This window comes from Pan troglodytes, chromosome 10 (genome assembly GCF_028858775.2).
Source record: "Pan troglodytes isolate AG18354 chromosome 10, NHGRI_mPanTro3-v2.0_pri, whole genome shotgun sequence".
Classification (NCBI taxonomy): domain Eukaryota; kingdom Metazoa; phylum Chordata; class Mammalia; order Primates; family Hominidae; genus Pan; species Pan troglodytes.
Genome location: NC_072408.2, coordinates 23,202,788 through 23,214,827, shown reverse-complemented (window position 1 = coordinate 23,214,827; position 12,040 = coordinate 23,202,788).

Genomic DNA, 12,040 nt, shown 5'->3' with positions numbered 1-12,040 from the left:
AGGATACTTTCAGAAAAACTTAGACTAGGAATCAGCAAAATGGACTTCTTCATTAAGAGTTTTTTGATTACTCTTTCCTTTGTTATCTGAGTCATGTCAACAGCAAGTAAAACACAAGTTCTAGTGGTATAAAAAAAATTTAATTATTCAGAGATTGGTTGTATGGCTTGTGAATTACTATATCTCCCTTCATATCTCACACTTCTCATATCTTTTAACATCTCCAATAAGAGTGTGGCTTCAAAAAGTGCAATACATAACATGGGATCTTTTCAGTCTAAAAGAGACTTAGAGGCTAACTATGCCTATTTCTTAACTTTGTGGGTTAGCCAACTGTCTTAAGAAGAGAAAGTTGGCCAGGCACAGTGGCTCATGTCTGTAATTCCGGCACTTTGGGAGGCCGAGGCGGGTGCATCACCTGAGGTCAGCAGTTCAAGACCAGCCTGGCCAACATGATGAAACGCCGTCTCTACTAAAAAGACCAAATTTAGCCAGGCATGGTGGCGCACGCACCTGTAATCCCAGCTACTTGGGAGGCTGAGGCAGGAGAATCGCTTGAACCCGGGAGGTGGAGGTTGCAGTGAGCTGAGATTGTGTCACTGCACTCCAGCCTGGAAGACAAGGGCAAAACTCTGTCTCAAAAAAAAAAAAAAAAAAAAAAAAAAAAAGAAGAAGAGGAGTAAGTAAATTGACAAGGCAAGTGAGTGAGTTAGTGGAAGGGACTAAAATTAGGCAATCTGTTACTTGCAAGCAGACTTGCTAACACCTCTAAGGTGTTTCCAGAAAAGAATATGACAATAGTAATAAAAATAGGATTGGATGATTATATAAGGATTTTTATTTTCTGTCTTATTCCTACTCCTCCTATAGAAAATTGGAAATTGACTTTAATGGATTGCTTCCATTCCTGAAAGAGTCAGAGAATGTTTCCTAATCCAGTGTCCCAGGCCTAACTGATCGATAAATGTATGTGTGTGTGTGTGTGTGTGTGTGTGTCTGTATACATACATATATATATACATATATATATATATATATATGTATGGAGAGAGAGAGAGAGATACACTGCTGTCCATTACCTTTGAAAATGCTAATGTTGACAGCATTATTTTCCTTGTTTATGAGGACAGCTAAAAAGACAGCATCCCCAGATGATCTGCCATGCTGACACATGAATAAAATGTCCTTTCAGAATGATGTCCCTTGACTCAAGCGCTGTCACTGACTGAAGCTGATATCATTTAGTGTGTCTCTGGCCAGAGTCCCTACAACACCCACAGCAAGCCAGCAGGTCCACACAGGGCATTTGCTATCATGACTGGGGAAACGTGGAACGTAGCCTCTCAGTTCACACTAGCCATGCCCTTATGCTTCAAATGTGTTTAAGGAGAAAAGAACTGGAGAAAGAGAAGAGAAGAAGCCAGGAAATGCATACAGAAAGTGATTGACTCCACAAAGAAGAACTGGAAATTAACACTGCAAAAAGTGCACTGAATTTGAATGGCTTCCTTTTGAGGCGCAGGTACTAAGAATAATTACAGTCTGTCTGTGACTGCCCTTATCCTGTAAAAGGAAAAATGCCAAGCAAGGTTCTTTACGACTTTACCTTTGGTGATTTATCCAGCCTTACAACATTATTTCTCACTGAATTCACCCAGCACCAACTTCCTATCTCTAAACCCCAAATCCTACCACAGAGTGATACCCCACTACTTCTCATTGCTCATTCACTTTCCCATGGCTTTGCATGTGATGATGCCTTTGTTTGCAACATTCTTCTGCCCCACTTCGCTTTTTAAACTCAGACTGCCAGACTCACCTCCAGTGCTCTCTGCTTCAGAAAGCTTGCCTCTCTCCAGTTTGTTCTAGGAGATCTGGGGTACCCAGCCTTCACAATGGCCCCCAATGGTTTTTACTTTCTGATGGTAAGGTCTCCAGATGGTCTCCTCCCCCACTGAATAAAGCTGACTTGACCTATGTAATCTATGCAAAATTGTCAAATGTCTGACTTTTGAGTCTAAGTCATAATAAAAGTAGTAAGTCCTACCTTGCTCTCTCTTCAATCGCTTACTCTGGCGAAAGCCAGATGCCATATCTTGAGATTATTCAGTCATCCCTATGGAGAAGTCAGTGTAGTAAGGCCTTGTGCCAACCACCAGCATCAACTTGCCAGCCATGTGAGTGAGCCATCTTAGAAGCAAATTCTCCAGCCCCAGGCAAGCCCTCAGTTGACTGCAGCCCTGGCTGACATCTTGACTATAACCTCATAAGAGATCTCATGCCAGAATCATTCAGCTAAGCTGCTCCCAAATTCCTGACTCACAGAAACTGTGTAAGGAAACTTCTTAAGTCTGTTTAGTGCTGCTATACTAGATTACCTGAGACTGGGTAATGTATAAAGAAAAAAAATGTTTATTTGGCTCATTATTCTGATGGCTAGAATGTTCAAGATTGGGCATTTTCATCTGGTGAGGGCCTCAGGCTTCTTCCACTCATGGTGGAAGGTGAAGAAGGACTGGTGTGTGTGGAGATCATATGGCAAAAGGGAAAGAGTCAGAGAGAGGGGAAGGGGAGTGCTAGACTCTTTTTAACAATTGGCTCTCACAGGAACTAACAGAGCAAGAACTTACTACAATGAGAATGGCACCAAGCCATTCATGCGGGATCCAGGCCAAAGACCCAAACATCTCCCATTAGGCCCCACTCCCAACATTGGGGACCAAATTTCAACATGAAGTTTGGAGAGGACAAACATCCAAACCATAGCAAATAAATATTGATTGTTGTTTTAAGCCTCCATGTTTTGGAGTGATTTCCTATGCAGCAACAGATACAGGGTCTGTCCTACATTTTTCCATAGTATCCTACATTTCCCTCCATCAAAACCTATTTCCCTTTGTCTGTTTACTTGTCTGTCTCTTCCACTAGCCTGAGATCATCTTAAGAGCAGAAACATAGCAATTCATCTTTCAATTCATAGAGCTTCAGTGGCCCCAGGAAGGGCAATGGTTGTACAAGCTGTGCACCTCCTCAAAGGTGCCTGTCCAATGTACACAAGTAAATGGAGGCTGAAGTCCAACTCTCATCTGCCCAACAAGTTGAAGGTCTTGGTGAGAGCTGCTGTCACTGGCAGAGAGAGGCATTTATTCTTTTGCACAAAGGCACCTTTACTCAGTAAATCTTGTCAAATGGCCACTATTGTAACTCATTCACTGTGTCACTCAAGGTTCATTCTAGAGACAGAAACCATAAATTAATAATTAACTACAACATTAGATTGGAGGAACAGAGGGTTAGCTATTAAGCATCGAAAGAACTCTAAATACAAGGATAACAGATTTAGGGAGCAGACACTATCTCTAGGACACAGGCAAGGCACCCAAATAAGGAATAAATTAGACAAAAGACCCCTGCCTACCAGGGCTGAGATACAGGCTTTATTATAGAGAGGATGGTGGGGTCCACTGAATGTAGACAAGTTTGCTGAGGTGCAGCAAGAGCCGAACTTACTGGGAAGCCCTCTTTTGGAAAGCTGGGGGAAGATGCCAATGCAGAGGTGCCATAGATGCCAAAAGAGCACACACTCGAACCAGGAAGAGAAGCTCCTTCTTCCTCCAGCGTTCCTTCAGTGCCCTCTATTGACAGCTTAACTTAGTGTCAGCTGGCAAAGGAGAAATGCTCTAGTATCATTAGCAGGGCAATGAAGAAGGGATTAGTGGTTGAGTGGATGGATAACTGGCACAGTCCACTAGAAATCAGCCTTTTCCTAATATGTCCATCCAGAAGGAATGCCCTTTCCAGACTTTCCCAAAGGCACTCTATGGCCCTGGTGGGTTTTTTTAAGAGTCATGAAAACATGGTTTGGGCTACCTGGTGCTCAAGGGTTGCTCTTAGACAAGTTTGCTCTTAGCAAACTGTTCTATTTGGATGGATGGCTCTCAAAAACAATTTATGTTAACATAATCTCCTAGCTATTTCTACTGGCCATGCCTCCAACCTGAACTCAGTAGACACTTGGCACTACTTCATGTCTCACTTCTGACTGAGTTCACCTACATGGCAACTGATTTCCTATGCTGGTGGCTCCCTTTCTGATAACACAGCAGCCTGTACTTTCTGAGCATTGATGTCAACGGAACACCTGGACAACTTGTTCTTACAAATGTGGTCCTTCCAACTGATGTTATGTACATCAAGTAAGTGTGACAGATAAAACACAAAACCCTTCCCAGTGCTGGATCTGATGAGGATACAGGACTTCTGTCATTTTGAGACTGACTGGCTGTTAAAAGCAGTTTGGCTTACAATATCTGTCAGAGAGAGGTGATATTTTGTGACATCAAATCACAATAGAATCTCCACTAAAAGGGATATCATAATAGAAACTTGCATAGAGTTACACAGCATGAAACTATGGCTTGTCATCTACTCCTGTTTGTAATATTTTTCTGTGAAATTAAGTGATAGCATTACTAAAAACACCTAGCAGTCTGTTTATCCTGCTGCTCTGAAGAAATATGCTAATTATATATAGAAGAAAAACGTTCAATTTCCAATGTATTAAGGATAGAACTAAGGTCAGTTAATTTGGTCAACATTTATTGAGTGTGGTGAAGTTACAAAGAAAGAAGATATTATATACTTACATATATACTTATTATATATGTAAAATCTAACATTTCCTGTCATATTTTCTGTTGGATTCCATACACTTCACTTTTTAAAATTATTTCTCCTCTTTTCTCTAATATTTTGATATTAAATGAAAGCAGAAAAGTGGAAGAGCTGTACCCTATGATGACCTGGATTTTGTTGAGCATCACTATAAACAAGCCTTGACAGGGACATCCTCATTTACTAAAAAATCGAGGAAAAAGTAAACAGTTGGAAAGAAAATTCAAATCTAGTACTATTAAAATGTCTTTGCTCAACAATTCCTATATTCTAGAAAAGTGTCACACAAAATAAAAGTCTATGAGAAACCTTTGAGTGTGTTGCTGTATTTCTTGGAGAAATGCTGAAAAAATAAGATTTGCAAGCAAATAAGAGGTAAAGGGCCTAACAATCATTACTTTTAAGAGAGGAAAAACAGACAGCTATTGTAAGTCAAACGTACTAATGATGTCTTTCCACAGAACTTAAATATTCTGGGTTGGTACCAATCCAAAGAATGTAGGAATTATGCTGTTGAGAAAGGTAAGAGGTCAGAGGCATAATGATGATAATAAAATGATAATTAATGCAAACATTCCCTGAACTCTTTCAGTGAGCCAGCCACTGCTCTAAGCCCATGAGGTGGGTTCTCTTGTCAGCTGGCCTGACTCCACTTTTAACCACACTGCCTCACTGCACATTTCCCCAACTGAAAATAGAGACACACGCTTTAACAGCAAAGTTAACATAATTCTGCAAGAGTTAAAATTTCTATTTGTATTAACCTATAAAATACAGAACCCAGAGTTGCTATAATTTTACTGAATAAATAGAAATGAAGGAAAACAAACATTTTTTAAGACACTTACAGTAGGTCAGTTGACATATACTATCTTGTTAAAAGCCATTCCCAATCTTGTCAGTAGTAAGCAGTACTTGGCCTCTTTTTTTACTCTTTGTCAATCTTGCCTTCTGCTAACAATATCAATACCGGGGGTAAAGGGGGATAGATGTTTTGGGAGGCTGTGAATGAACACGCATTTTGATGTAACTATTCAGAGTGGTTTGGTCTGATACAGAACAGGAGAAGAATCATAATTCTTAAGCATAATTTGGTTGTATTTAACAGAAACTTGCTCAAACATGGTTAAGAAGAAATTTTAACAGGTTTTAGTAGAAGGCCATAGGGGTTTCCCATGGAACTCCATCACAAGTAATACATCAGATCTCCTGCAGACAAGAGCTAGGGAGTAAAATGTTGACAGTTGAGTTTGCTCTTTCCTTCTCCAGCCCCTCACTCCCACTGCCTTCTATGGTGGTCCTTCCCTGGATCAGCCAATGGCCTCTTCTGCTTGCTCAGGTGCCTCTGGGTCACCCCAAGCCTAAGATAAGTCCCACAGGAAAAGAAATGTTTGGCACAACCTAGACTTTGTATAATATGATCCACCCTTAGATCCAATTTCCTATGGTCTGAGAAGAAGGGTCATAGTCAGAAACCACAAAGGTGGACTGCAATGGCTCACCTTAGGGCTGGTGAGTGTATGGGGACAGGGGCAGGGGTCTCGAAGGTTTTGCAGACAAATTAACCAGTTTCTACTCTACATCAATACTAGAAGGACGTAACTGCTATACTCCTTCCCCAGGGACCTTAAATAAGGTGCTTGACCCCTCTGTGCCTTAATTTCCTCATCTGTGAAATGGGGATAGTAAGGTTTTCTTGCTTTTGTAAGGATTATAAATTTGAATTCACATGACATGTTTAGAATATAATACATTTTACCTATTATTATTGTTGTTGTTTCTTGTTATTATCTGAGATCAACTCCTAACACCTATAAGTTCAAGAACCTAAAATATCTGAAGAGATTCAACACCATTCACCCCACTTTCTTATTTTACTGGCTATTTCTCATTTCATACATGGAAACATATCTAGGATCCCATGGACTTGGGGGTAAAATTACTTAAAGATTCCAGAATGAGAGGAATAGAAGGTTCCACTTAAAACAAACAAACAAACAAACCCATCATTTTAGGTTGCTCACACTTTCTCTGCACCCTTTAGGAATAAATAAAAAATTTTGTGGTTGAAGAACAACGGAAAGTTTTTGGATTCTAAAGAGGAATGTGGAGAAATGAGCTTTGGGCAGTGGTCCTTAGGGCAGTTGGTTGAACTATTGTTATGAAACTGGTCAGTCAATTAGTTCTAGCAACCACTTTCACTGACTTTTCCATTTAATTGACTGGTCTCTTGACCACTGTAGAAACACTCTGGAATGTGGGCACTATTGAACAAAGCAAGACAATGTGCCCACTAAAACAGATCGCAATGAAAGAAACAAGGCTCTGCTGGGAACTGGTTTTAAATAAACTGCCCCATTTTGGATAGCAGAGGCTTTATTTTTGAACCTTCATCATTTGGGGTTAAAACATCTGGGATAAAATATCATTTTGTCACCATTCTCTATCTCATGGAACAATTATCTCCTTCATTTCTAAACTTCTGTGTAGCATAGTTGACAATTATTCCCATTCTAGCCAGTCTCTTAATCCTTATTTTTTCTCTGAAACCTGACATTATACACTCTGTTTTCAGAATTCAGATAATTTCCTAGTTTTTCCTATAAAACGGAAAACTGCTTCTTTTTCTTTTTTTGCTAGATTGGTGTCTCTACTCCTCCACCTCCTTGTATTAACTTATCATTCACTTTGTACTGCCTTCTCCTTGTCAAAAAAAAGCTATTTTTTTAGTTCTTTCTCTCTGTACTGTCACTTCAGATTCACAGTTGCTAAGTATTCCAGGAGCCCACCAGAGGGACTTTCTCGTGGTGTGATTTGCAAACTTTGAAATAACACCCACCAGCAGAAGCACCATATGCTATGGAGTTACACAGTAAACTGACAGGAGCATCTCATTTGTCATTTGAAATTCAGAAAATGTCAGCAGTTTTCATACCCAGAGATTGCCTAAATGCCTCTCTGGTTAGCAAGGAGTAACATTTACTATAAATGCACATAAAAATATGAAACTTCATATTGTGATTCTAGAGGAATAATAATAGCAGAGCCAGTATTAAGATCTTCACAACTCCATGAGCATATGGACAGACATATCAAGTTTCTATACTCACTTTATACCCTACATATGCATCTGGAGGTGAATGGTTCTATCCATACGGTTTATGGCATTTGGACTCTTCACATTCTATAACATTGGTGATTCAAATATACCTCTTTATGATAAAATATTCTACCAAAGAATATTTTTAATCCATTAAAGGCAAATTTAACATAAAACACAAGCTGTTTCCTTTGTGATTAATTTTTATTCAGCCTCACTTAGCTACCTATAACCAAGCCAAGAGAGAAAACTACTTGGCAATTCTTTCAAATTAAAGGATATTAACTACTGCTAAATACTATACACTTTCTATGTTATAAAGGTTCACCTAAATTAATGTTATTACGGTACTAAAGAAATTAATAATAATTTCAAATCTAGTAAGTGTGGCCAAACTACCCATTAGTTCAGACATTAAAATGACCTCACAATGAAATCTCTGAATCGGCACCATATAAAGCTTGGAATTCTCAAGCACATCTTTCATGTATTAATCATAGTACCTGATAATGTCTCTTCTTCATAACTAAATGTGGATGATGTGATAGAAGCAGGAGCAAAGATTGCATGAAAACAAAGAATGGAACATAATAAGACTCTGGGTTTTTCCTTTACTCTGAATTCACTTTTGCCAGTATGGCCTCCCTGGAATAGAGAGTACTGGACTGGGTTCTGCACTACCTGTATAACCAGTAAATCATGATCTGTAGGGACAGGGAAACTAACATTTACTGAGCCCCAGGTTTCTCTCTCATTTGATACAACAGTCTTTCAAGGTAAGTACAGATACCCTTCTTAGCATATGGAGACTTTGAAGCTTAAAAGTGAAAGTTGCCAAGTTTACCCAGTTAATAAGTCGTACAACTACACTTAAAATCCAGTCTCTCTGACTCAGTACACAAGTGCTTTCCACTAAATTATGTTCCCTGTTATGTAAAGGAAATCTGAAAACCTCATTCGCTTTATAATCCAATTTTCTTCCATCCCTTATCACTTGACCATAAGTGCTGCTATATTTATTTCAGTTTTGGCACAAGAGGTGACTTTTCTAAGTTCATTTGTGCTGCTATGACAAAATACCTGAGACTAGGTGACTTATAAATAATAGACATTTATTTCTCACAGTTCTAGAGACTGGGAAGTCCAAGATCAAGGAGCAGCCAGTAGGTTCGGTGTCAAATGAGGGCTGGCTGTCTCTGCTTCCAAGATGGCGCCTTGTTGCTGTGTCCTCATTTTGTGGAAGGCAGAAGAGCAAAAAGGGGCAAACAGCTCTCCCACCTCTTTCATAAGGTCACTAATCCATTCATGAGGGGTCTTCTTTTCAGTACTTCCTTCCTCATCAGTAAACCAAAGATAGAGAGCATCGGAAGAATGTGCACATCTCAAGAAGTTCAATAAAAACACTGAAGTTAGTTTTGTGCAGCACCCGGTAGAGGTTAGCTACTACAGATGATTGTTTCTGAAGGTGTATGTTATTAAAATTATGGAGTTGCAGAAGAGGGCAGAAATTAAGAATGCATGCTCTGGAGTAAGAATGCCTATGTCTAGGTTAAAATCTATGTTCTTCCATGTTCCAGCTGTAAGATCTTGGCCAAGTCACTGAACCATTCTGGGCCTCACAACATCACAGTACAGATATCATAGGATTGTTGTAGAGAAACAGTGAATCAATATGCCCAGACTAATGCCTATAGGATATGTAACTGTTCATTAAATTTTTGCAACTATGAATTGTGTTGTTGTTGGAATACAGAAAATAAATTAATTATAGCTTGGAGAAATCAAGGAAGGCTTTACAGAGGAGGTAAAATTTGAGTTGTCCCTTAAAAACTTCACATTAATAAGTAAAGGTAGTGTAAATAAAAAGTCAGCCACATAAATGGCTTAAAAGAACCTGCACCATTTACTGACTTTGATGGCCAAACCACACTAATCAGAGCTATCTACAAACTTCAAATAACTTCTGTAAAACTATTTAGGCTGGCGTGCTATTCTCCTTATATGTTGATTTATATTCTTAGAAAGACCACTGTAAGAAAAAAATAAAGCTTTTTAGAAACACATAGTTGTCAGAAACAATCAAAGATTCCCTCTCTGGAAGCCTGCATAAGAGAACCGCTTAGCAGAATAAACTTATTCCGAATGTGTGGGCATACACAGGAATCAATCAGCCCTTTCCTGCAGCTCTTGTCTGTTCATTTTATATAGTTGCCCAGTTTGACAAGAAATCCAGGAAAGGGCTGAGAAGTGTTGTCAGCATAAAGATGGGAGAGAAGTGATGTACTAGGCTAATAAAAGGACTCACAAAGGTCCCTGAAGTCATAAATCCTTCTCACGACTTTTAAAAGCTGTTTCCTTTGCAGGATTGCTGTGATGGAGCTTAGACAGAGTGCCCTTTCCATCTTCCCCCCTGCATGTTGGAAACTCCAAGCTAAGTGCGTGAAAGGAAGACAAAATGTAATATGACTTTCTGCCTTAACTATTCTTCTCTTCCCTCCACGTGATTATGTTCCAGCCTTGCCCATGGAGAAAGGGGCTCTGCTGCCCGGGCCTCCCCAGCCCTCTCCTGCCTGGGCTGACCTGCCCTATCAATTCTGATGATTACTTCCTTCCCCATGCACTTGGAGAACTACCAGATTCTCTTACACATTAATCTAAATCCTGGCACTCATCCTTAGCATTTTTATTAAATAGATAATTTTTCTTGTTGTTTTTAAGTCAATTCTTCAGGTGAATCTGGCATGGGAAATATTGCAAATGATGCATTGGATTTTTGACATAGGCTAACATATGAACAGTATCCAGGTCATCTTTGAGCATGAACCATGACAACAAACACAGCTTCCCATCTCTATGTTTGGGATAATCTGCTTTCCCACACTGGGGAAATATAAATTCATTTTATATTAATTAAAGCAAAGGCAGCTAGGAAAATAAATTGATAAATGCTACTATAAAAATGCACTATCCAAAAGAAAAGACTAATGTATTTTAATTATTGCAGTTTTTATTTACCCATTCATTACTTTTCTTTGTACAGTGTAAATATTTTAAACTTGTTGGAGATATATAAGAACGTGCTCTCACCCTACTAAAGATGTTTAAAACAATTAATTTTTTTAAAAACTATCTTTTTAAATAAATTTAGTTTTCCCTTCAAGCATCTATGGCAGGCTGTATACTTAGTCTCACTCTGCCATCAGTGACCCTAAACATTTGTGAGTGTGTGTTTCACCACATCTAATTTTCCTCTATCAGGAGATGAGTCCCATCTGCAGAAGTCCCAGAGCGAAGATGACATGGAGCAGAGGTACAACTGACCTGCCGGTAGTGGCAGTGAGAGCTGAACCTTCACTGCATGTGAAAGCGGTATTCCCTACTTCACGGCAAATGATTCAATGCAGCATTCAGAGCCAAAGGATAAATCCAGTCTCATTACTTTATAGCCACTTTGTCATTCTTTGTCTTCCATATACAGCGTGGGTTCAAGATGTCATTCATCAGATTTGGTACCAAATGACTTTGGGCTGTTTTAACAAATAAATTTTGTTCTTAAGGGATGGTGATGAAGTGCCACTGAGTCTTTAGACACTGCTCATGGGATGAAGGGTGCAGTGGGTGGGCAGTCTTATATCTAGGGGTTTAGCTAGGTTAATTGCTCCAGGTGTCAGGCTACACCAAAAGGTTTTTACTTAGAGCTGCCTGAAGCTGTTAGGCAGAAGAAAAATCTGAAATGTGGTCAGGAAGAGAAGTGAAGAGTACAGCTAAAATTGTGGAGCTAGTGGTCATGTCAGAACTATAAAATAAGCTGTGAATGGGAGATTGAAGAATGGATTAAAAATCTGGAGATCAGAATTGGGTAGAGGGTTTGGAGTAAGGAGACTCAGAATAAGAAGACTAAGACTTAAGGCACTAAAATGGTGAGAGTATATGTGAAGCATCCTTTTTTATAGAGCCACAGAATCCTGAAAATATTCAAAAAATGTTCCTAACCTCTAAAGGCAATTCTGAAATCGCAATTCCAAAAGTGTTTCTATCAGTGACAAAGTGACATTGAAGTAAGCGTATACATCCCAAGATGCCTCCTTTGAGGAAAACAGCACCTATTTGGGTGTGTGGATTCTGGCATATTTGTTAAACATCAGACATATTACTTTAGAGTGACTCTTTAAATATGCAGTATGTTCAGATACAGGAAAAACCAACCTGGAACACCAAAGTGTTTTATTTCTTTGTTGCAAGAGTCCTATACATTTCTTTATTTTT